Source organism: Lepidochelys kempii, chromosome 6 (assembly GCF_965140265.1).
Source record: "Lepidochelys kempii isolate rLepKem1 chromosome 6, rLepKem1.hap2, whole genome shotgun sequence".
NCBI classification, from domain to species: domain Eukaryota; kingdom Metazoa; phylum Chordata; order Testudines; family Cheloniidae; genus Lepidochelys; species Lepidochelys kempii.
The window spans coordinates 56,616,072-56,639,009 of record NC_133261.1 but is presented as its reverse complement, the minus strand read 5'-3'; the positions used below and the strand labels follow the sequence as shown (position 1 = coordinate 56,639,009).

Sequence of the window (22,938 nt, the reverse complement as noted above, 5' to 3'; positions counted from 1 at the left end):
GCCTAGGTCCCTTTGAGCCTTTTTACTAACCTAATGCATCTCTCTCTGAACATTGTTTCTCTCACAACTGCCAGGCCATGGCCCTAGGCTTCTAAAGCATTTAGCACCCTCCTTTTATCCTAAATAAAATAAGATCTCTGGCTCTGATATTCCTTGAAAGTAATAATCCAGATTAATTCAGGCTTCTGTAGCAGTGTGGAAACAGTTTCCCATTTGACCTGCAACTAAATCTAGAGACTTCCCCACAGAAAATACACACACACATACACACCACACACACAGAGTACGTAGAATGCCTTGAAAAAACTGTAGCTAACCACCTTATTAGTATTCCTCCCTCCTCTGTGTTTCACTTGCAGCAACAGAGGGCTGAGCAAAATGCAGTAGAACAGGGACAGAGACAGAGCTGGCAATCATCTCAATGCAGGCTGCTGAATGTAGGGGGTGGGGGGATGCAGCAAAGCAAGATTAATAACCTTGCCATAATCCTGTGCACTCTGGAAGGAGATACCTCTGGTGACGGAGCCATTCTTGTCTTGATTAATTGGACTGAGTGAGTGACTGACTGGCAATCCACCTGGTTTGGAGGGGACCCCGGATTTTGCTGTTCTTTGAATCCTCTACCCATCTGAGAAGGTAACAGTGAGACCTACCATCTGCAGCACACACAGCAGCTATTGGAGGCTACTACTGACAGTTTGCACTACAGTTTTTGGTGAGCAAGAAGCCAGGTATAGTGTACAGTGGAGATTAATATACCCAGGCCACTCAATTTCACAGTCTGGTCCCCCAGCCACCTCCCCCACCAAACACCCTTTCCCAATTGCCTTTGAGTTCCGGGCTCACTTTTGACATAGACTTTTGGACACATTTTGCTGGGGATGGAAGATCAGTAAATGGAACCTTTGAAAACTAATCATTTTGCTCCTATGTGACTTGAAAAAATAAACAGAAAAGAAGAATCCAAGTTCATCTGGAGGATTTTTTAATTTCCTTTGGAGAAGTTTTAGGAGGGACCATCCAAAAGGTAAGTCCAAGGGCTTGCCTGCCCCTTCGTCCTCCTTATGTTGTTTATGCTTGATTTGTTTAATCTAGAAAGAAGCTAAAAGATGAGTATGGAGCACCTATAGTGCATGGTGACACTGTGTCGGTGTGTTGTGGACTCTGTGCTTGTCATTTGCACCCCCCCACACCTCTATTTGCTTTCCTTTTTGATTTACCTAGTATTTGCAAAGCTAAAGTACCTGTAAAATAACGATCCAGAGTGTTGAGAAATGTTGGTAAAATAGCATTTGAAAGCTTTTTTTGGTCTGAGTCCAAAGGAATTCTCTCTCACACACTCGCAAAAAGCCCACGCAATAACTTCAGTGGGAGTCTCTGTATTTTCACAAATCATGTTTTTTTCACCCTCTATGCATTTCAGTCTGCTCTGAAGTGATGAATATGTGAGTACAGAAAGCTGCTCCTGCTGCTGTTAGCTGGAGCAGATGACAGAATGGAAATTGTTGAGGATTTGTGGACCACTCTGTTACGTGGAGTTTCTCTGCTATTGCTTCTCATTAACCTATTGAATGCATCTTGCACTGTTTTAAGGCTACAGCATTTGTGAAATATTTGGGGCCATAGCTCTAATCCTTCCAAATCAGACTGAAGTGCCAATCGCAAATGGTTTCTTATTGCCTCTCATTTATTTGGATGGGAGGGGGGACATAAGAGGGAGGTTTAAGGTTGCATCAAGCATACAGGTGTTCTAAGTAACTGCCTTGTCCAGCATGTTGTATTGTAGGTTAATGTTTCCCAGTATCTATTAAATCACATGTCTTTTGAGATATTCAAGGTCTGAACCTAGATCTCCCCACAGGTGCTTTTCTTCAGAAATGCTGAGACTCTTATAGCCATTCCCATCTTCCAATTATTTAATGAAAGTAAAATACTATTGTATCGCAATAACATCAGGGATCCTGCACTTGAAGACGTTTTATTGCTGCATTGACAGCACTTAGCTTTCCCAGAGAGGTGAGAGATCCATTCGTAAATACATTTCTGAGATTCCTGGTTCCCCAAGTGGAATTGCTAGGGACTTATTCCTTCTCAATTATATGAATACGAAGGACTAATATCGAAAGATGTGGTATCTATTTGATGGAATTATGTACAGCTGGCTAGGTGGTCTAGAAAGGCACAGGTAAAAATGTGACAATACTGAATAGGCAAAATAGAAGGGTGTTGAAGTGTATATATAATGTATGTTACAATGCATCAGACCTCTGAAGGCACATCCTCTTTGATGTGGCCTTTTTATTTGCTCCATTATGTATGAATAAATGTAATGAGGCTTTTTTTGATTGGGTGTTGCATTGTAAAACCAAACACTTAATGAAAAGGCCTCTGCTACAAAGTAATTGAATAATCTCATATTATTACATCTTTCCTGTCAGTCAGTCTCTCTGGCTGTGTTTGTGGCTGTTCTCTTATACCAGCTTGACAGAGGGATTAAACAAGGAAAGCTGGTTATAGCTGTGTTTCCCCTTGTTTTCTGCAAGTGATATTCCATCCCACAACAATGTTACTGTATAGGAATATGACAGGCAAATCTGTCTCCGGTCAAGGTATAATTTACCTTTTTTTTGTTGTTGTTCCACTATGCTTCTCTTCGACCCTCCTCATCTTCTCATGAGGCATGTGAATTGTGATTGCTTTTACATTTACATTGTCTCAGGGGGAGGATTTTAAATAAAATCTTATGGGAATCTCCAGGATTCTTTTCTTTTGAAGAGATAACTAAGCTAAAAAAGACTTCAGATAAGAAGAAAGTTAGGGGGTGGATAACATACAAACTGGAAATGAAAAACTTTCATATTCTGGGAGGATGGAGGACACACAAGATCCCCTAGCCCAATCCGGTCAGGTGCAAATTATCCTCAAATCAGTGGGACAACAGTGGGAATTGAAGGATTGTCATCACTTCAGTTGATTGGACTGTAATAATGCAGCCTAACCATAGCTAAATCCATAGAGAAAAGGCCACACTTCTCTTTGGTTTGGATGATCTCTGTGTTTGTGTGCATGAGGCCAATGTTTTCTGTTTTTTGTTTGTTTGTTTGTTTTTTGTTGGATGATTAAGCAGCAAAGATCATCTGTAGCCAACAAACTAATTTAAAAGTTATTCTTTAAAAGTGGGTAGATTAGCAAAGTTATTTAGGGAGAATGACAGGTTTCAGAGTAGCAGCCGTGTTAATCTGTATTCGCAAAAAGAAAAGGAGTACTTGTGGCACCTTAGAGACTAACAAATTTTTTTTGAGCATAAGCTTTCGTGAGCTACAGCTCACTTCATCGGGAATGCTTCTCTAAGGTGCCACAAGTACTCCTTTTCTTTATAGGGAGAATGCTTCATTTTACTTCTTGACCAACTGTTTCTCAATTTAGATTCCTACCTGGTTCCCTGAAACTAACCTTTAGTGGACTTGATTACTAATTTCCTAAATGTAATGTTCCATAGGCATTTTCTTCTGTGTTGTAAGTCTGATAACTCTATAGGATGGATGTTAAAGTTACTGAAACAGTATTAATTATCCTTATGGCATGGTGGAAGCAGATAAAATTCAGTATTGCCAGATTTCATGACAAGCTAGTTTATCTAGGAACTGACTTAAGCATCAGCTTGGAGTGTGTGGGAAAGTGGAATATAAAAATGTACAATTAAAACAACTATTTAAATGAAAATATTAAATGTCTCACTTGTACGAGGTTCCCATTTTATCCCAGTTCATGGCTGGGTTTGGAGATACAATTTTTTGCATTGCAGAAATATGGAGAATTCTGTAGTTAATACTGTTTTCCATGTATTATTATAAAAGCTCACTGTTCTGCATACTGTATGTATCAGCATGTTGCTATTGGAAGGTACGTAAAAGTCCTTACACCAAATGAATGTAGTGCCCCAGTAGAAGCTTCCTAGCAGAAATGTAGGTACAGTGAGATTATCAAAGACTGAATTGCCTAAATATTATTTTAAGAATATGTGGAAGATAAAAGGAACATTCAAATTTCTTCCCTATTTAGTTCCAGTCAGTTGAACAGTTCCTCTCTCTCTTTCTCTCTCATTGCTGAAGTCAGCCAACCAGGCACAATGATCCTCCAGCACATGTTTCTATGTTTTTAAGACCCTGGGTGCTTTACACATGAATTCTTCCCTTCCTCAGAAACAAGCTGAGCTGACAACTGGCAAGTGAGCTTAGGCACTCTGTACAGGCCAAAAAGGAAGAAAAAAGAAAAGAAACAAAATCCTTCCGGCAATGCAGGACTTGAACTAAAAGTAAAAGCTCTGCAGGTTGACAATGCATAGTTTTGATTGTTGAGTCACGGTATTAGTCTGGAATATTATGTTGCATTAAAGTGCTAACATTGGGACCAGTTTTTAAATAAATGGGTACAGTAGTTTAGTATAGAGAGAGTAGTTTAGCAGTAAACATGTACCCTGGATTGAAGAAAATGCACTTTCCTAGTGGCAGATGATTTTGCAGGTACCCTGTGACTGTTTACCCCTTTAGAAATAACTCTATGCCTAGAGCCAAAGGTGGACTGTAAAATTAGAATGAGGAGGAGGGTAAGAGGGGATATGGGGTTACTTGGTCTTGACTGGAGCACCTAGTAATAAAAGACCAACCAGGAGTTTCAACTGCTGTAACAAGTTAGCTATCTGAAACTTTTTAATTAATATAAATATTACTCGTAAATTAAATGTACCATGCACTCAACACTGCTTAAAAACAAAAAACATAGAGGAAACTGCAAGCTCTGCTCTACAGCCTGCAGTTTCAGTGCAGTCACATCACCAGTCTCTCTCTTCCCTTCAGCAGATGCCCAAACTAAAGTTTATTAGGGAGGCTGAACAATCTGTTCATCCCTAGAGAGGACAGTTCTTTCAGGCCGCCATCCAGGTTACCTGGGAGGCAGCCGATGTGCAATGTCTAATATGTCTCCTGGAAGAAGGCTTTATTTCTTGACATTATGAACTATCTTAGGTTCATTTTTAGTCAAGGTGAAATAAAAACACACTGACATAATCCATTTAAAAAAATGCTACTGTGGCCCAGAATCACTCCTGTACCAGTACACAGGATAGAATTTGCTGCATCTGTGACTGCATGTGGCCTGCTCAACAGTGTCATCTATTGGCATGTGACATTTTTATTTTCTGGAGACAGCTTTCATTGTTCTGCATTACTAACACAATTTTCTTATATTTGTAGTTTCACCAGCTATGTCATTGATCATATTTTGTGTGAGAGCACATCCACCTTGCCAGTTGGGAGGAATGGAACATCTGGTCTCTGTGACAAATCATGACCTGTTCCTTTAGCTTGTTCAGTTTGTATCTAAAAAGTTTTCATGTTAGTAGCACAGCCTCTTGGTGAGTTGTTGTTGTTTGTGAGGATTGGATCTGGAACATCTGATCTGAGCTAAAAGATGCAGCTCTGTTACCTTAAAGGCTATATATATAGTCTCAACTTCTGAATGGGTCAGCCTCTGGAGAAGGACAGAAAGCCACACTGTAAGCATGGTTTACACTTACATATTTACCCACTAATGTCTTTAGATCTTAGTTAAGAGATAATTTAGAGAACTGCTGCAGGGGAAGTTACAAGATATAGCACTGGTGCTTCATGTTTGTTATTTCACTGTAGCATTTCCCTTTATATATACCCACTGCAGTTTAAAATATAATGAAGGTTGTGAAAGTGAGATTAGATAACTCCTGGAGATTAGTGACACAAGACAAGATGAAACAACCTTACAAAGGGATTTGAAGGAATGGAAAGCTTGCCCGGTGAACAGGAGAAAGGAGCCTGTTCCAGACATAGCAGTCAGCATGCTAAAGCTGCAGAGATGTGAGGACGGAGGACATGGGGGAGCACTTAGAGAAAGGTGACGAAAGTGCAGAGGATGAATATTGTGGAAGACAGTGGGTTGGAGAAGGTGTGGGGGTTACTCCAATTAGAGGGGTGGGGATATGAGAGAAGGAAGATATGATAGGGAGTAAGGCAGTGAGGGGGTCAGTCTAGTAAGCAAAGGCAGAGCCCTGTAGGACTGTGAAGGTAAGAAGTCTGAATTTAAGTTAGGAGGATTGGGAGGAAGATGGAGTGATGGGTGTCAGAACAGCAGCTAGAGACAATGGAATATGGATCCAGTGGAGCTTGGAGAAGCAGTCCCCAGGATGGCACTAACACAGGTGGAATAGATGGAACCTTTCACATTTAAGTGTTGACCTGAGTGTCCAAACGCTATATCTGGAAGTCCTGTTCGAACTTACACTTTGAAATCTGCCTCACAGATGAAATATGGAGACCCTTATATAAAAGCAAGGAACTCATGTCAGTGGGTATTTTAGTTCATTTTTAAAAACCCAGCCATTGTGATACTCTAATCTCTCCAGCAGTTTGTGCGGCTGAAGTAACCCCCAGGGCATTTGGGTTCTACAATGGCTTTTATGTAATCACACACCCATCTTTGAGCGAAGACTGAAGCCAAAGCTAAAAGCTGTAAGGGCTTCTTTGAGTGTTGGTAGCGAAAGGCACCCATAAATGTTCCATGTATTATCTGTCCTGATATATATAAAGAAACCTTGCTATTTGTCAGTTGGACTAATTAATACAGACTTTGGAAGCCAAACAGAAAATACTGTGTGTTCTTTTCCAATTCTGCATGGTTTATATTGAGGCTGATCTGAAGGCATGTTTTTTTCTTTTTTATTTTTTTTAATGCTACTGAAATTTCAAGACTGTTCTACTTTTTCTGCAGAAGCCTTTGGCCATAATTGCCTAATCTTAGCAGTGCTTTTCAGATGCAGCTCTTGTTCTTGTGTATCATACAGAAGATACAGTGTCTGTCAGTGGAGTTTAATGGAGAACAAAAGAGTCTCAGCATAGCAGGAATTGCCTTAGTCCTACCATACTCTGTCCTGTTATATAACCACCACATGTCTTGGCCAAGCACTAAGTGAGAGAGGGACAGAGTGTTTATCTTGCCAGGCTTTTCCTTTCCTCTTTTGTCATAGATATTTTGTGGATCGCTGCAGTAACCTGGTGCCCTTATTATGCAGGAGGTCACAGCCTTTCCAAACTGTAAAAAGATCTCTAAAAATCGGAATTCCCTGACAATCAGCTTTGTAGTATAAGCAGCTTTACCCAATCCTGAGAACAGTGACAGGGCAGAGAGGTAAATGAGAAGCTTCTCATAATAAAAATACTTGGCTTGGCAATGCCTCCTTAAGAGTCTTAGACTGTCTAAAAGAGTCTCTTAATCTGTGCTTTAATTCTTACATCCTTGTTCCTGAGGTGGGCAAGGAGGTAGGATCTCTCTCTTTGTCCCTTTAACTTAACACAGAGGTTCCACACTTACCTTCAAACCTCTGGAGTCTTTTGAGATGCCTCTGTTTTCCATGAAGTTCATCTGGGATAAGTTTTTCCTTTCATTGAATCATTGGAAGTCTTGGATCTTTCCATAACCTTGGAGACCAACTATCTTTCCTTTTCTACATAGAGAGAAACATGTTGGCTCCTAAGTGGGTCTACATAGTTTCTGTAAAGGAGATTGAAGACCAAGCAAGTAAACATTCCCTGTGTTGAAGTCTGCATGTGAAATACTCATTTAATGCAGGAGATCTCTATGTCTTTATAGAATATAGGTGATAGAACTAGGAGAGCCAGGATGTGCACCTGCACGTCCTGGCTTGACATAGTTTGCATCGTATACAGGGTTTACAGTTTGGTTCAATGGCTTTCAGCACCCTTACTATAAAGTTGTTCCAGCACCACTGCTGTAGAGAAAACTCATTGTACAGAGAAGAACTTGAGGAATAGAAAGCAGACACCTTCTTTCCACATGGAATTTAGTCAGACTCCCCCTGTAGTACTTCTCCAGCTCCACAGTTTTTGTTCTTTACAATTCTACCTCCTAACACAAATACTAGCTACAATGTGAACCTCATAAGGTTCAGAGATTGTTCAGAATTTTAATTGAATCTTTTGGTCAGCAAACTTGGACTGGACTTCTCCACTGCCAGACTTGTGTGACTATCCTGCACATGTCCATAGGCACGATTTGAAATAGCCCTTATTGTCCATGGGCAACGGCTCCACCAGGTGAGCCAGGCAGAGGTTGCTGCTGGTTATCCCCAGAAAATGTGGTGAAACTGTCTTGCCAGGATGTCACCCTTTGTTCCTTGTTACAGAGGGAGATAGAGGGAGGAAGATTTAGAAATAGAATTTTATAATCAAAATGATAGCTTTGATAATCCAGGGCTATTGGAAACAGGTAAGAATACTATTCTGTGATGGGCACTGATGTAGTTCCCATTGCGGGGAATTATTTCTGTGTCTTGTAGTGAGGGAGAGAAGAGACTGGCTCATCATAGATAGAAAGTCAGGATTGCTGCAAAGCCAGTGATATTAATTAGCAAAATGCCACGTCATCTTGGATGGATTTTAAGCAGTAATTCCTCCTCGAGGGATTTTGTCTGGATGAAATTCATATGATTACAAATAAGAATATCCTTCCTTTCATCACAAATTACACCTTACATTACTAAGACTGAAATACTTTTGAAAATCTAATTTGCTTCCGAACACTAATGCCGTTTTGTTTTTCCTTTTTGGTTTCATTCACCTCAGACAGTGAGGCTACACTGGTGACTCCCTGGGCTGGATCCTCAGGTAATGTAAACAGGCACGTAGTTCCATTGGAGCCATGGCAGTTTGCTCTAGCTGAGGATCTGCCTCCCAGTGTGTAGCCAGTTTTAATTATGATCTTATTTGTATTGCAAAGCACTGTCTGGAACAGTGAATTGACACAGCACTCTGCAAATGTAGGGGCAATCTTGCAAACTCTTACTATCTGACTTGGGCCCATTGACTTAATGAATTAAGCCTGGTAGTTAGCAGTACAACCAGTAGTAAAGACAAGGTCTTTGGGGCAAAGAACGACTTAAATCTAAGGCTCTGATTTTACATTTGACTTAAATGGGACTGTACAGATGCCCAGACCCATAAGGAACTGTTTAGGATAATAGTCCTAAAGGTCAGAATTTACTGCCGCTAAAATCATGAGCTTTTTCTTTTTCTTTTTCTTTTTTTTTTCTTTTTTCTTTCTTTCTTTTGACAATGGAACTGGGACTTGTGTAGCACAATGATCTTATGTTTGAATTTCTAAGACTACAGGGGAAGCTTTAAAATAGGGGGACGGTGGAATACTTTCACTGGTTTATTTTCTTAAAGCAAAATTGAGAACTTGTCTATTCGTACATTAGGGTATGTGTCAAGCTCTTTTTTAAGGATAGATATCTTATGTTTTGGGACCTAAGCTCTGATTTTCTGCATTGTCCTTTTAATGTTCCCATTTTCTTTCTATGGTCTGGGATAGCTGGTGAATGTGGAGCTCAAAGGGAAGAGTGAAGTGATATATATAGGGCCGAATATATGAAGCCACACCTCCCTCCCATGCCCCAGTTTGGAGGTCTGTTAAAATTCATTGTCTCTTTATGCTCCTGTGACTCTTCTTGTCTTCCCCAAAAGCCTCTGTGAAAGTAACTCACATCAGTCTTTTGTCCCTCTCTTTCACATCGGCAAACCTTTCCCTATCCCAGTCGTGTCCTGAGAAACAAGATCTATACTGCTTCCAATAAATATGAATCTCCTTTAATTCTAGTATGAGGGGCCTGTGCTTTTGAAGTAGGAGGATCTATGTTTTGTCCCTGCTGCTCCCGTGAAGATGCAAGTAGCCATGTTGTGAAGCCATAGCTAGCCATGGATTTAATACAGTATGATTATGCACTTACCCTGTAGTTCCCTCATCTGTTTCATGTGTTGTATAGTGTAGTATAGTAAGGAACTTATTGATATGTCCAGGATGCAGACTACTTAGTCAAGATATTATATAGCTTCCCCCCCACAAAGCAAGTCAATGGCTCCTGCTACACACAGCTAGCTAGTCTCCACGACATAAGTGGCAAAAATTTGCTTTTTTTTTTTTTTAATTTCCCCACTCTTAAAAGTCATGCTAGTTCTGATTAATTTATTTTCTCTGCATTATTGGAACAAATGACTTTAATGACACTTCATTATGCATATAATGCTTTGAGTACTTTTTACAATGAAAAACTGTTTTTCTTGCTAGGGCTTTGAATTTCTACTTGCAGGAGTTCTGCAAGCTGTAATCATTTTTGAATTTGTTCTTGAATAGTTTTTAACATTTGTTCTTTTGTGAAACAAAACAGTACTTCTGGCCTGAGATCATGCTGTCAACCTGGCAGAGTCAAAACAGGGGAAGGAGCACCATAAGGCCAACACATTGCTCTCTTTGCTGGCAGGAAAGGGTCAGGGATTCAGGCAGTATCTCAATCTAAGGTTTATTAAATGGCTTATGCTTAAACCATTTTCTTCTTCTCAGTCCCATTCCCCACAACCTTCTCCCAAGACCCCCTTTGCCCCTTGATAAGAACTCTGCTCTTTTCACCAGGTCTCAGCTCCCTCTCTTCTCCTGGATGCTTAGCTCAGTTTGCTTCTCAACTTTCTCACATCCCCTCCCCATCCATCCTGTTCACATCTGCCCCTCTTACCGTGCCCACTCAAATATGCATGTTCAAATATGCTTTGTTATGGGTAGTCACCCCTTTCATATCTGAGGCCTGGTGCCACCAGTTCAGTTCTTGGATGATAGCATAATGGCCAGCTCCAGGAGCGCGAGGACTGAAATTGCAAAGGGAGCTATTGAGGCGTAGCGTCAAAGTGCATTGGCATAACTGGTTGGGATTCCAGCACCGCAGTAGTTATTTCAGGTCAGGAACAAGGTGTGGTGGCAGAGCTATGTGTGTAACACAGTACTGTATAGTACAGTAACAGCTAGTGCTGATGCCTCTCATTCCTGATGCATGGTACTTTGCCAGAGCAATGAGAGGGAAGCTCCTCTGCACCTGCCCTGCATAATTCAAGCCTGATCTATTAATCTCTCTTCACTTTATTTAATTCCAAATAATTAAATTAAACTATCATTAAATGTTTATCCTGGGCTCTAGGCATCCTTGTGATCAGTTACCAATACTAAGACCATTACAGAACAAAACAGTGTCTTATTCCTCTGCCGCACAGCCATCACAGCATACAGCTGCAAGTCAACAAGAAACCCCTCCTATACCAGAAGGGGTCCCATCTCCAACTGCCTCAGCTGCCCCAGTGCCTGTTCATAGGGGTGAGCTTTGCAGTGTTCCCAGAAGGTCGCCAAATCTGGATTATTTCAGACTAAAGGTGAGAGGGGAGTGAATTACACAGCTGAGGGACCCTTGAGGAAAATACCTTACTGGCAACTCCATTTTTTGTATATCAAGGGTGATCCAGCTCAGGTGCCTCTACTGACCTTCGCTAGGGCACTACAGCCTGGGGAAAAAGGGGGTGGTCATTCAGGTAGGCCCCAGGCTACTTTTGCCTCTATAAGTGAAAGGCAACATACTAAACTCCACCTAGACACCTATAGGCAGCCAGTACAGATTATAGAGCATGGACATTGTGTTCCTACTGAGATATTCCCACTAATCAGCAAGTTGATACGTTACACACTAGCTTCAGCTTGTGAATGGATTTAAGAGAGCACCCATAAGTGCACATGCTTTGTGGAAAAGTGCTACCAAATTTAATTTCACAAAGCCACAATTTTCTATTTTTAGACTACCCTACAGAACTTAATAGATAATTATATTGCTCTTATATAAGATTCTATTGGATGGTTCATCAAACCCTATAGAAAGATGATGTTCCATTACATTCCAACAGCTTTAAGAGCCCTATTACATTTTCCAAATTTCATCCATATTAAATGCTATAGGATTCTTATTAAGGGACATACATCCCTCTAAATCTGAGAGCAAAGAATCAAATACTGGAGCTACGTTTTCTTCAAAGTTCTTGCCAGAGGGCTTACTTCACTGACAACTGCAAATTCAGTTCTGCTGAGGACAGTTGGCCGAAATTCTGTAGGATCTGCGAGCCCTAGTGCTCATCTGACCTGAACTCCAAACCTTTCAACCTTTGCCTGCCACTGCTCTCAAAATGCTGTCAGTCTCCAGTTTCCACTGTACAGATGCACAAAGATTCAGACAGCAGAACACCTGCCTGGACTCCATAATATTCATCTGAGTTTCTCAAACTGATAACACAGTTCTGTTTTGTTGTTGCTTCTTCCCCACAATGAAACACTATCGACTCTGTGACCCCAGAAGACAGAGTATTGTAATGTGCTGTATTAATGCAGACTACAGCACAGATTATGGCAGGAGCTCCACACCCACTAGTAACAAAAGGCTAAGTAAAAGCGACATTTTAAGTGAGCTGCAGTCACCAGCCATGTGAGTCGAAGCTTCACAATGGGTTCGGTGACTCAACTCCTGCTTAATGCTCCTCAAATTATTCTTAGATTAGCTGGTGTGGAAAAACAAAATTAGAAGTCACTTGTGTATTTATCTCCATCTGTCCTAATATAGGATGAACAAGCACATGAGTGAAATAAAAGGAATTGTTACAAGATGGCAGCAACATTAAAAAAAGACCTTGCTAATATTTCCCCACCGCTACCACCCACTTCCAAACAACTTGTATGTGGTTGTAGTGTCCATTACTTTGACATGCTGAATTTATCCAGTTTTGTAAGTATTTAATTTAGAAGACACAGTCGAGGGGCTACTGAGGATGGATCAGAGTGAGTCATTTGGAAGTGGATCATGCAATCATGATCTATTACTTTATCACGTCTACACTGGACTAACACAGTTCTCTCGGGTGGAGGAGTATGCACATCTCTAATGACTGTGTCAACACACTAACCCAATATCTAACACATCCTTCATTCTGGTACAGTGCTCACCATTTGCCAGTATAGACATTACTGTTGTATCTGGGATATCTGCCATACTGGGTAGAGGGATTACCACAGTAACACTAATCGGAAGAAAAAGGAAGATTGTAAAGATTTTATTGATGACCTCTGTATCTGGAACAAATGTTTTGAACTTTTGCTAATGTTGGTAAATTCATTAGAACCGGAGTATAGCTTGCTCTCAAGTGGATTGTGCGTCCAATATGATCAGTTGCATCTCTAATGCACATGCAGAAGATGGAACGCTCCTTTAAACCTCTCAGGTTGATCAGACTGGACTGGACAGCTTTGGAATAGGCTTTCTCATGAGAGGTTATGGGTGTTTCCTCTCTCTCTCTAAGGCAGATGTTTTCTCATACTATCCAAACCCTCCTGGGAAAATCGGAAAGCAAAGAGTCACAGGGAAGTGAAAATAATAATGGGGAATGGGGGAGGGGGCCAAAGGAGTTTGAGTTTTGGGAAAAAGTTCAGATGTGTTGCTGGTTTTCTAAAGTGGTTTACCCATCCCTATTTTACACCTCTATCCACCTCACACAGGTAGATGCTAAACCCTCTGAACACAGCCTACATTCAGTGAAATATGAATGTAAAATTGGTCAGAAAACTTGGGTGGAATCACTTTCTGTCAATAAATGCAGTTCCACCAAAGTCTAAATGCTTTGTAAGATCATATCATTTTCTCCAAAATAAAATTTTGGCATAAAAAAGCATTGTGACAATGTCAAAATGTCCTGTTTTGATGTTTTTTGGATGAAGTGTTCTGATTTTTTGTGTTGAAATGACTGTTTAGAAATTTAACAATTTGTATTATATAAAATAGATGAAATTTGAAACAATTTTTCCACCATTTTCTTTCATAGATAATTTCAAAATGCATGATTTAATCCCAAATTGGAATGAGGGTAACTGTTGAAATCTCAAATTCCTTCACAAACCAACTTCTGTCCTCTGCACAGTTCTAACTATAACTTTAATTTTACATTATTTATGTATTTAATATTATATGTTGTTTTGACGCCATCAAAATGAAATATTTTAGTAAGGTTGTTTTGATGTATCTGACTTGAAATATTTCAGAATATGTTGTTCTGCAGAAGATTTTTGTGCTGATTTGGGACAAAAACAAATTTTGAAATGTAGGTATTCCTTGGAAGAGAAATTCAATTTTCTGATCTGCTGTATGTGAATGTATATGGTTCTTTTCCCATGTTGCAGAACAATAAGTTTTCCAGACTCAAGTCAGGAATGGAACAGACTGTCTGGAATCTTGCACTTCTCTCTAGTGCCTGTGAATAAGGAGGATATGGATGAATAGATATTTAATATGTAGTGCAGGTTCTTTCTTTACACTCTCTCACTTCTGCTGGAATCAATAGCAGATCTATTATACAAAGAGGAAGACTCTTGTAATTTCTGACCATAACAAGTACCAGAATTCTTTTTTTGAAAAATGTAAACTTTAGCTTTGCAAAACAAAAAGGAGGAACAAATTTCATAGCTTCCAACCAGCTTCTGCATGTGCATTAGGGATGCAACTGATTACATTGGGCACACAATCTGCTGGAGAGCAAGCTGTACTCTGGTTCTAATGAGTTTACCAACATTAGCAAAAGTTCAAATAATTTGTCCCAGATACCAGGTGTGCCAACCAATCTCAGCATACACATGCCAGGCATGTTGAATTTCATGCTTCTCTGATTTGTCATTCCATTGTGGGCACAAAACGCCCATCTATCTTTTTTTTTTTAAAGTTCAAGTCCATATCCAGACTTTTCAAATATCTCTTTTGGTGATGTGTGGATCCAGATCCCAACTCTGCCATTACTTCTTTAAATCTTCTGAGGCTCCCCCCGCTCACAACTTTGTCTCGACTCTTTACTGAACTTTCTCATGTGGCCCTAACCTATTAAATGCTTTTAAATCCCCCACTTTTTTGTTTTATTTTTTTTCATGCCTTCGAACCCAACTATACATAGCTTTAATTTAGCATGATCTTTCAATCCAATTTATCATGGTGCACTATAAGCCTTGGGAGCACTAAGTTACCAGCAGTGCTCATGAAGCACCAGTTCAGCATGATTTCTCTCACCTAATTACAACTTCAAAAAGCACACAGCCAGTAAGAGGCCCTGGGGGTAATTACAAGTGGAATTTTTAAGGACTACAGTCTTGCCATGTGTCCTAACGAGCACTAGGTGTTGCTGTGGATCTGTGTTATATCAGGTCCAGAAGCATCCCCACAGGAGAAGCAATTTTTGCTTCTTAAAGATGGTCCACCTAACTCAGAATGTTTTACCTTATTAAAACAGATTTCCTCTAAGCAAACATAAGGTAGTTGTTCAAACAGCTAATTATTTAAATAGCTGCATGTGCTAATGTGTCTTAATATACTTAAAGGTGAGTACATCAATCCAATAAAGATCAAGGGAAAACTTGTCCATTACCTCATCTACCTTTTTCTGCTCTACTCACAATGATGATCATAGAAAACTCAACTTTAAAATTATTTCCTTTAAAAAATCATTGTTGTTCCCAAATTGTGGAACTCATTATTAATCTTTCCTATGCTGAAGTGCAGCTGCAAATGTAGCACAGCTGCTTGGCTTTTTATTTTCTTGGTTTGCTTTGCTCAGCATGGCTTGTTCCAAGACAGGCCACATTTGTCTGACATGGATTCTTCGCAGGGAACAGCTGGGCCAGAGTGTCAGAAAGTATATCTCAAATCCATATAGTGTTTATCATCCTGGAGATCCCAAAGTGGCTTCTGAACTGTAGGAGCATAGAATTTGCAGTAAAGAATTGGACCATTGGTTCATTAAATTTGGTCTCCTGCATCCAGCAGGGCCAATACCCAATGCTTCAGAGAAAGGTGAACATGTCCTGTATTGCATCCAGTGAGTTGTTCAGCATAATTATCATAGCATCAGGCTAAGAATGCCTTCTTGACCATAATATTGGGAAAATGTTGAAATCAGATGGGAAAGCAGTTCAAACTATTTTACTATTCTGCATATCTTAAAAAGCTATATGTAATATGTATTAATTTACAAATTATATTATTTTACATTTAACTCTTGATTTTGAATCATCATAAAGTGGTTTATAAAGTATGTGGAGCTATCACTGAAAGGAAGACACTTTGGGGGATGAATGTGGCAGTTGTTTTGTATCTCACTGCAGCAGTACATGAATGTTTTAGGATAGGAAGTGAAGAAGAATATAAAAACTCAAAGCCCTATGTGTACACCATACCAACTTGGACCTAAATTCTGGAGCAGACTCTCCAGATTCTGTTACATTCTGGAAATTTTATGGTACTTTCAGCTAAATTTTTTAAATTGAGGATTTTATTGAACACAGTGAATATTGCAATCGGTATAATAACTGCTGCACAATTTATTTTGGTATTTATTTTGTGCTGTCTCTGCATTTCACTTTCCAAATGCAGTAGACTTTTGCACTGATATTACCTAACTGCATCATAGAAATTGAGAGAGGAGAAATGGGAGACTGGTAGCAGGAGAGGGATGGGAGATGACTTGGGATTTTGGGATAAGTATACTAACTGAGTGTTTTTTGCTAAAATAATCAACAGTGAAGTAGCTAACAATATTAGTCTGTGTTTGTCATCTTTTGGTTTCAGAGCCAACGGTCCATTGGTATGGATATGACAACATCTCACCTCTGGGTTATTTCAAGATGTATGGAGACTCAAAAGTACATTGCATTGGGTTACACTCAGGTCATGTTTTCAAAGTTACATTGAAACTGAGGCCTATTAACAGAGTTGCTATTTAGAAAGAAAGCTTAGATCCTGGAGCACCGTTCTGCTGCAAAGAGTGAATTCTCTGGCAAATTCCACAAAACGATGGAATAAATGAACATTTAATTATACCCAGATGAAATTGGCTAGGTCTAAAAGTAAAGTATATTTTCACAGTGGATCAGAACATTAGTCTATCAAGCCTGTATCTCATTTTCATTAATACCCAGTTCCTTACGGATCTGAAGAAGATGACACACCCTTATACTGCACCTTGCAAATTGTGTAACAATGTATGTGACTTTGTAAGGGAAGAATGTTATCCCCAATTCTGTGGTAGTCAACCTAATCCATGAAGCATGATGATTGATTATCCTTATCCTAGCATGTAGAACTATTCTTACAATAGGGGATTCCCTAGGGTGACTTAGAGATGGATTAGATGATCTAAATCAGTGATAGTCAGACCTTAGTGGTTCAGGAGCCAAATTAGCAATCAACATTACCCAAAAGACCTATAGTATTGTGAATTCATTGTTTCATTTTGTCTTTCTCATTTTATATAATAAAGATATATATATATATATATATATATATATTCTCACAGCAAAATAACTGACCAAGTACTCTACAATTGGTTAATAACATAGTAAAAGCATCCTGACTGGTTAATAACTGAGATTGGTTAATAATTAAATCACACAGTGTTTTAATGTTATGTGCTGCAGAGAGCTGCAGGAGACACATTAAAGAGCCACTTGCAGCTCCTGAGCCTCAGTCTGAGTACTACTGATCTAAACAGTCTCTAATGTCTATGATTCAGGCAGTATGAAGGAGCATTGCCTTTTACTTGTTTTAACCTGAGCACCATTAATTTTAGACTTACAGTGGAAATATCACCTGTCACACTCCTCTTGTTTCCCTTGTTGAAAAACAAAGCATGTGAAAAAATTTTCATGGAAGTTTCCATGGAGCTTTTGCTGCTTGTAGAGAAGTGCTGGGTAAAACCTAGAAGAGCTGGAGAAGCATCTTGAAAGCTCAGATTCTTCTCTCAGGTTCCTTTTAACTTCTCAGAGCCTCTGTGGCTTGGAGCTGATACACAATCAGTCTTTGCTCTTCTGGAGGGAGCAGAAAGCTGTATTATTCCCTGTGCTGCCTGTTTAAGTTTCAACTGATGCCTGTGCTTTCTGGATAGGTAAGAGGCTGAGGTGTAAATCAATACCATATACACAAAGGAACACAACATATCTGTTTTTCCCCCCAGTAATTAGATGCATTAAAATGAAACCATCACATTTCTAATACATTCAGGGAAATAGGGGCAAGTCAGGTACTCACAATAAGAATTTTTTGGCACATATGTATTGTAGCAATTTACATATTTAAAGCTTTTTACAAGTATTAGAAAAAAAATCTCCTGGTCTCCTTGTGAAGTAGATAAGTACAGTGCATCTTTATTTTACAGACCTAGAAATTGAAGTTGAGAGTTTGGCATTCATGTGGGTGATGGGATTAGAACTCAGCTCCTTGGTACCAACCCAGCGCTAAATCCATAACATTCTCATTAGAGAATGGAGTTCAGAGGAACATGATCACCTGCTGAGAGGTGATAGGGGCTAGAAACCCAGCATAAATTAGTATATCATACACTGCAATAGAACCGGGTATTGTAAATTCAATTTAGGAAACATCCTACTGCATATTTATATTGTATACATAGTGGATCTGTAACAAAATGTCCCATAATTTGCCTATGTGCAACTATGTAAAATACATTCTTTGTTTTATTTTTGCTAACAAGACTCTTGAAGACCAGTTTACAGCTAGTCCTGAGGATAGAGTCCAGTTCTGAATAGCTCTTTGTTGAAGTAGTAGAGCAAAGCAACACACCATTTTATGGCACAGAAACCATCAACACTCTCTCTCTCTCTCTGAATTTTGTGTGAATTAAATTGTGAATTGTGAATTAAAATTTTAATTTTAAAAAGAGTAATTTCAGCATCAGTGTAAATCAGTGTCCCAGAGATGCAGATTCAACATCTATAATTGATCTCTCCACCGTTTAAAACAAGGCCCAGTTGATGATTAGTAATTCATGTTGATGTTTTACAGATAGCTGAAACTGCAAGTAACCCTTTTTTCCTCTTTTTTTCATCTGCATAAACTTTGTATTTTGTATTTTCCTTTCCCTTAAGAAATCTCACATGACATTTAACAAGGGGCATTTGTAAGAATGTCAGATTGATAAGAGCTGTTAGCTGAAGTCTTACTATATTTATTCAGCTGAACAATATCCATTGTTAAGAGCCATAATTACCATGAAAGTGTTTAAAGGACAAGCTTATTGCTGTACTTTGGCAACATGCTTTTGAGCTGCTGGTTACACAATAGTAATAATTGGCACATATATTGCTTTTCACTTCAAAGTACTTTACAAATAGTATATAATGCAATTAATTAGTCAATATCTGTTGGCCCCTTGTTTTGTGGGAGGGCAGTTAATAATTGTGCTTATTCATTTATATAGCACAGTTCCTGAACATCCTAGTTTTTAATAAAATGCAATGGACAGGCAAAATAACATACACAATGAAAGATAAAGTACAACTACTAGAAAATGGAAAGGAAGTTTTAATGATACTTTTTAAGAAGTGAAACTGAATTGTTTGCTTCTCTGCTTTAATGATTTTGATTGCCATGGTCTGACCGATCGAATCCATGTACTTATAGCACACCTAGCCCTCTGGTGTGTGGGTTTTGTCCATATTATTACCGGTCAAATTCAGTTCCAATGGCTCTCTCCTCTACCTCTCTATCATACTGTGCCATTTGAGTGAACATGGAATTGGGGTGGGTGTTCGTTTTTTTTGTTGTTTCATTTCAGTTTCTTATGTCCAAGGAAACGTACACAGGGCTGAGGTTCTAATATTGTTGGCAGAAAGATTGTACTAAGTGATGAGACTTACATTTTGCTTTAAGGTCGCCAGACTGCATCTCATTCTAACTTCCGACAGAATGGAATTCTGTAGCTGAGAAAGCCCTTCAGACTGCATGTTACTAGCATGGGCATGGTGTGACTATGCAAATGAGCTGACATAATGTTAGTAGGGAGGTGGCTTGCCAAAGCCTCTCGGAACATGCTCTAAGTGAACTAAATTTCCCAGAAGCCTCAGCAAATTCAGACAGAAATTGAGTGTTTGATTAGTTAATAAAAATGCAGAGTATTCTCTCCAAGCAGCCTGACCCTGGAGATTTTACTGAACCTTTTACTCTTGAGACCTCTACCCTGGACCTCTGTCAATAGTAGAGTTCCAGATGATGGCAGTTGTGGAGGGAAAAGTGGTAGTAAAGGCTCATCCTAGTGAGCGCTAAATAGAATCACAGAAATGTTGGACAGAAAGGCACCTTGATGGGTCATCTAGTCTAGTCCCCTGCACTGAGGCAGGACCAAGTATTACCTAGACCATCCCTGACAGATGTTTGTCTAACCTGTTTTTAAAAACCTCCAGTGAGGGAGATTAACTTCTTTTGTTGTGTTTAGCAATTTTCAAAGGATCAGGGGCAGGACTGGGAATGGGGAATACCTAGTGGTAAACTCTCTAAGGGAATTAAGAAAATTTTGAGAAGGGAGTTGAATGAGAATTGAATGACAAGAATGAGACATCAGGCATATAAGAGAAAGGATCTATCCTGTGAAAGAAGGTGATGTACTGAATGTGTGGCATGACCACCATCTACTTGGAGAGGTTTGTAAACTAGGACAAGAGAAATTGATAGGGAACAAGGCCAAGGTTCCAGAAATGTATGGTAGTTGGTTGATCTGGGCTGACGGTCGATGAGTGATGAACTGACTATCCTTCCCTGCTTTATTACACTGAGATGGCATGGCTGTATATTGTTAGCCAAACAAAAATGGGCCTTCGGGCAAGAAATAAGTTCACACCTAATAAAAATTAGCAATAGCATTGTTCCACCTAGCTGTTCAATTTAGCTAAAGTATTCTACACTTCTTGTGCTGTGTTGCTGTCAACTGTGAGATGGGTTGTCTTGTTTTACTTCAGAGGTAGCCACATTTCACTGTTGGGTTGCAGTTATTCCTGCAGTTTGTAAAGCGCACTGGAACAGAAATTGCTTTGTAAATACAATACCATTATAGTGAGCTCTGTTCCTGTGAGCAGCCCTGAATCCATACACTTCTATGATCTTCACCCCTTTGTCACCAGTTGGACTTAATTATCTGATACAACGACAGCTGGTTCCTAGTTTTCATGAAGCAGATCAAATTCAGAGTAGGGACTGCTTTCCAACCTCTATCACTGGAGAGTGCTTCCCTTATTTATGTGGACAGCCCTTAGCACATGAGTAATCAAATGATGAACCTGACTCTGGGCTCTAATAAGCAATTTGTGCAGTTTGATAAAATGATTTGCTGAATGGCAGCACGGGAACCTAAACACATAATTGGGTCACATCTTGGAAGAGGTGCACATCTGGCCCATTGACTTGCTATTTCAAAAGTGTCTCTTTTCTTTTTAAGACAAATGTGGAAAGGTCTTGATTTCATTCTACATTAGAATGGAAATCAGTGTTGAAACCTCAGTTTTTCATGAAACCAGGTTCTTGTTTTCCAATCAGTTCTAGTGCACACCACCCACAGTGGGAGCCATATTCTTACAAGAACTCAGATCTTATTTGGGCATCTAAAGAAGGCCATATTGTAACAATTATGATTGCATTTTGAAAGTGAGCTCTCCCAAAAATCTGGCCCTTATTTTAGTACTGAAATGGGAGCTGAGCTCTTGGACATTTGGGTAGGCAAGTCTGAAGAACCTCAAAGATGACAACACAAGTGTGTAATTACACTTAGATTACAAGTAAGAGGTAAGTGTGGTGCAGAGTTCAGAACAGATTATTAGGAGTCAGGTTCCTGGGTTCTATTCCTGACTCTGCCATTGACTCATTGAAGTGGCTGGGAACTACAGTTAATCAGCAAGGGTCAGGCTTAGGTGTTCAGTACAGAGTATCTTTTCCTCCATATTCAGCAGCACTGGAACATAAGCAATAAACACTTCATTCATAGCCCTGAAGACCTATACCCTGTGATCCCAGAGTAAGGAGTTCCCTCTGAAGCTGTAGGTTTGGCAGGATTATCTGAACTAGCCCTGGCTCCTGTGGTTACCTTTACTCTGAGTCAACAACTTCAGGGAGGTGTATTCCCTTAGCATTAAAGGAAGACTGTAAACATAAATACATAAATCAACCTTTCTGCTGCTCTTGCCATTATTTTTTCCAGTTATCTTTTTGGTGTCACTTTATCACTCAGAGAACAGAGTACAAGGCACTGTTCAGATTTTTTTTTTCATTCACTTGATATGAAATGGAGCATGAGTAAGTTGGATCCCAGTCTCTGAGGACCTAGGAAGCAGTTGCAATGACTCAGCCACATCAGAAAATCTCCATTAGTTGCTCTCCTTCACATGAACCAAACAAGCTGTCATTGAGAAATCCACTGTGGTGGTGAGCATTGCAAATACTAGTGATAATATTGATGTTGTGTGCACACACACCCCAACCCTGTATGCACCTGGAGATTTCACAGATGATTATACTTCCTTAATTAGTGTGGGAAATTCTAGGAGAGAGTTATTAAGACTGTTCTGGGCCTGGGGAATATCAGTGTGCGTATTAATGGGGTGACAGCGCCTCTTGAGAAACGTCATTGGGATGTTTCCTTCAGCAATATTGCTGCTGAGGCAGCAGACATTTTCTGTGTGTGAGGTTTGGAGGTGTGGGAAGCAGTTTAATAAGGATGTTCACATAAAAAACTTGTCTTTGGTTTAGTATTTTGACTGCTCCTTCTGCTTATTTTCCATCTGAAGTCAATACATCATCATCTCTAGCAACTGAGTGTGATTTAATAAATGGAACATAATAGGTTTGATGCAGTCCCATGTGAGAGGGAATGGGGTAGTATGCCCAGATGGGGTAGGGGTGGGGAGAAGATATAAATACAAGTGGCACCATCCTTGTCAAGGGAAGGCAACTTTAAATTCCAGGGAAGCTGCCTGGGAGGTGCACTGAATCAGCACATATCTTGGGAGACTTTGTCCTCAGCCAACCCCTTTGGTCAGCTCTGCCCATTTTTGGGGCTTCATCACTTTATGGAGCAGGAAGTTTATGGGTGGAGCAGAAGATTGTGAGTGTTCTGTGCAGCTATGCCTGCCTTCCAGGTAGATTTTCTGGTTCTCAGAGCC

At 39.7% G+C, this 22,938-nt stretch overlaps 1 protein-coding gene across 8 annotated transcripts in view; it reads left to right on the top strand.

Annotated features, from left to right (window-relative positions):
• Window positions 1–222: 222 nt before the first annotated feature.
• Window positions 223–22,938, top strand: part of LRRC4C (leucine rich repeat containing 4C) — an 846,136-nt gene continuing 823,420 nt past the window's right edge. For all 8 annotated transcript variants that reach the window (XM_073348033.1, XM_073348026.1, XM_073348031.1 and 5 more), the window contains exon 1: window positions 223–1,027. The gene's annotated coding sequence lies outside the window, so the exon portion shown is untranslated. The remainder of the gene's footprint in view (window positions 1,028–22,938) is intronic.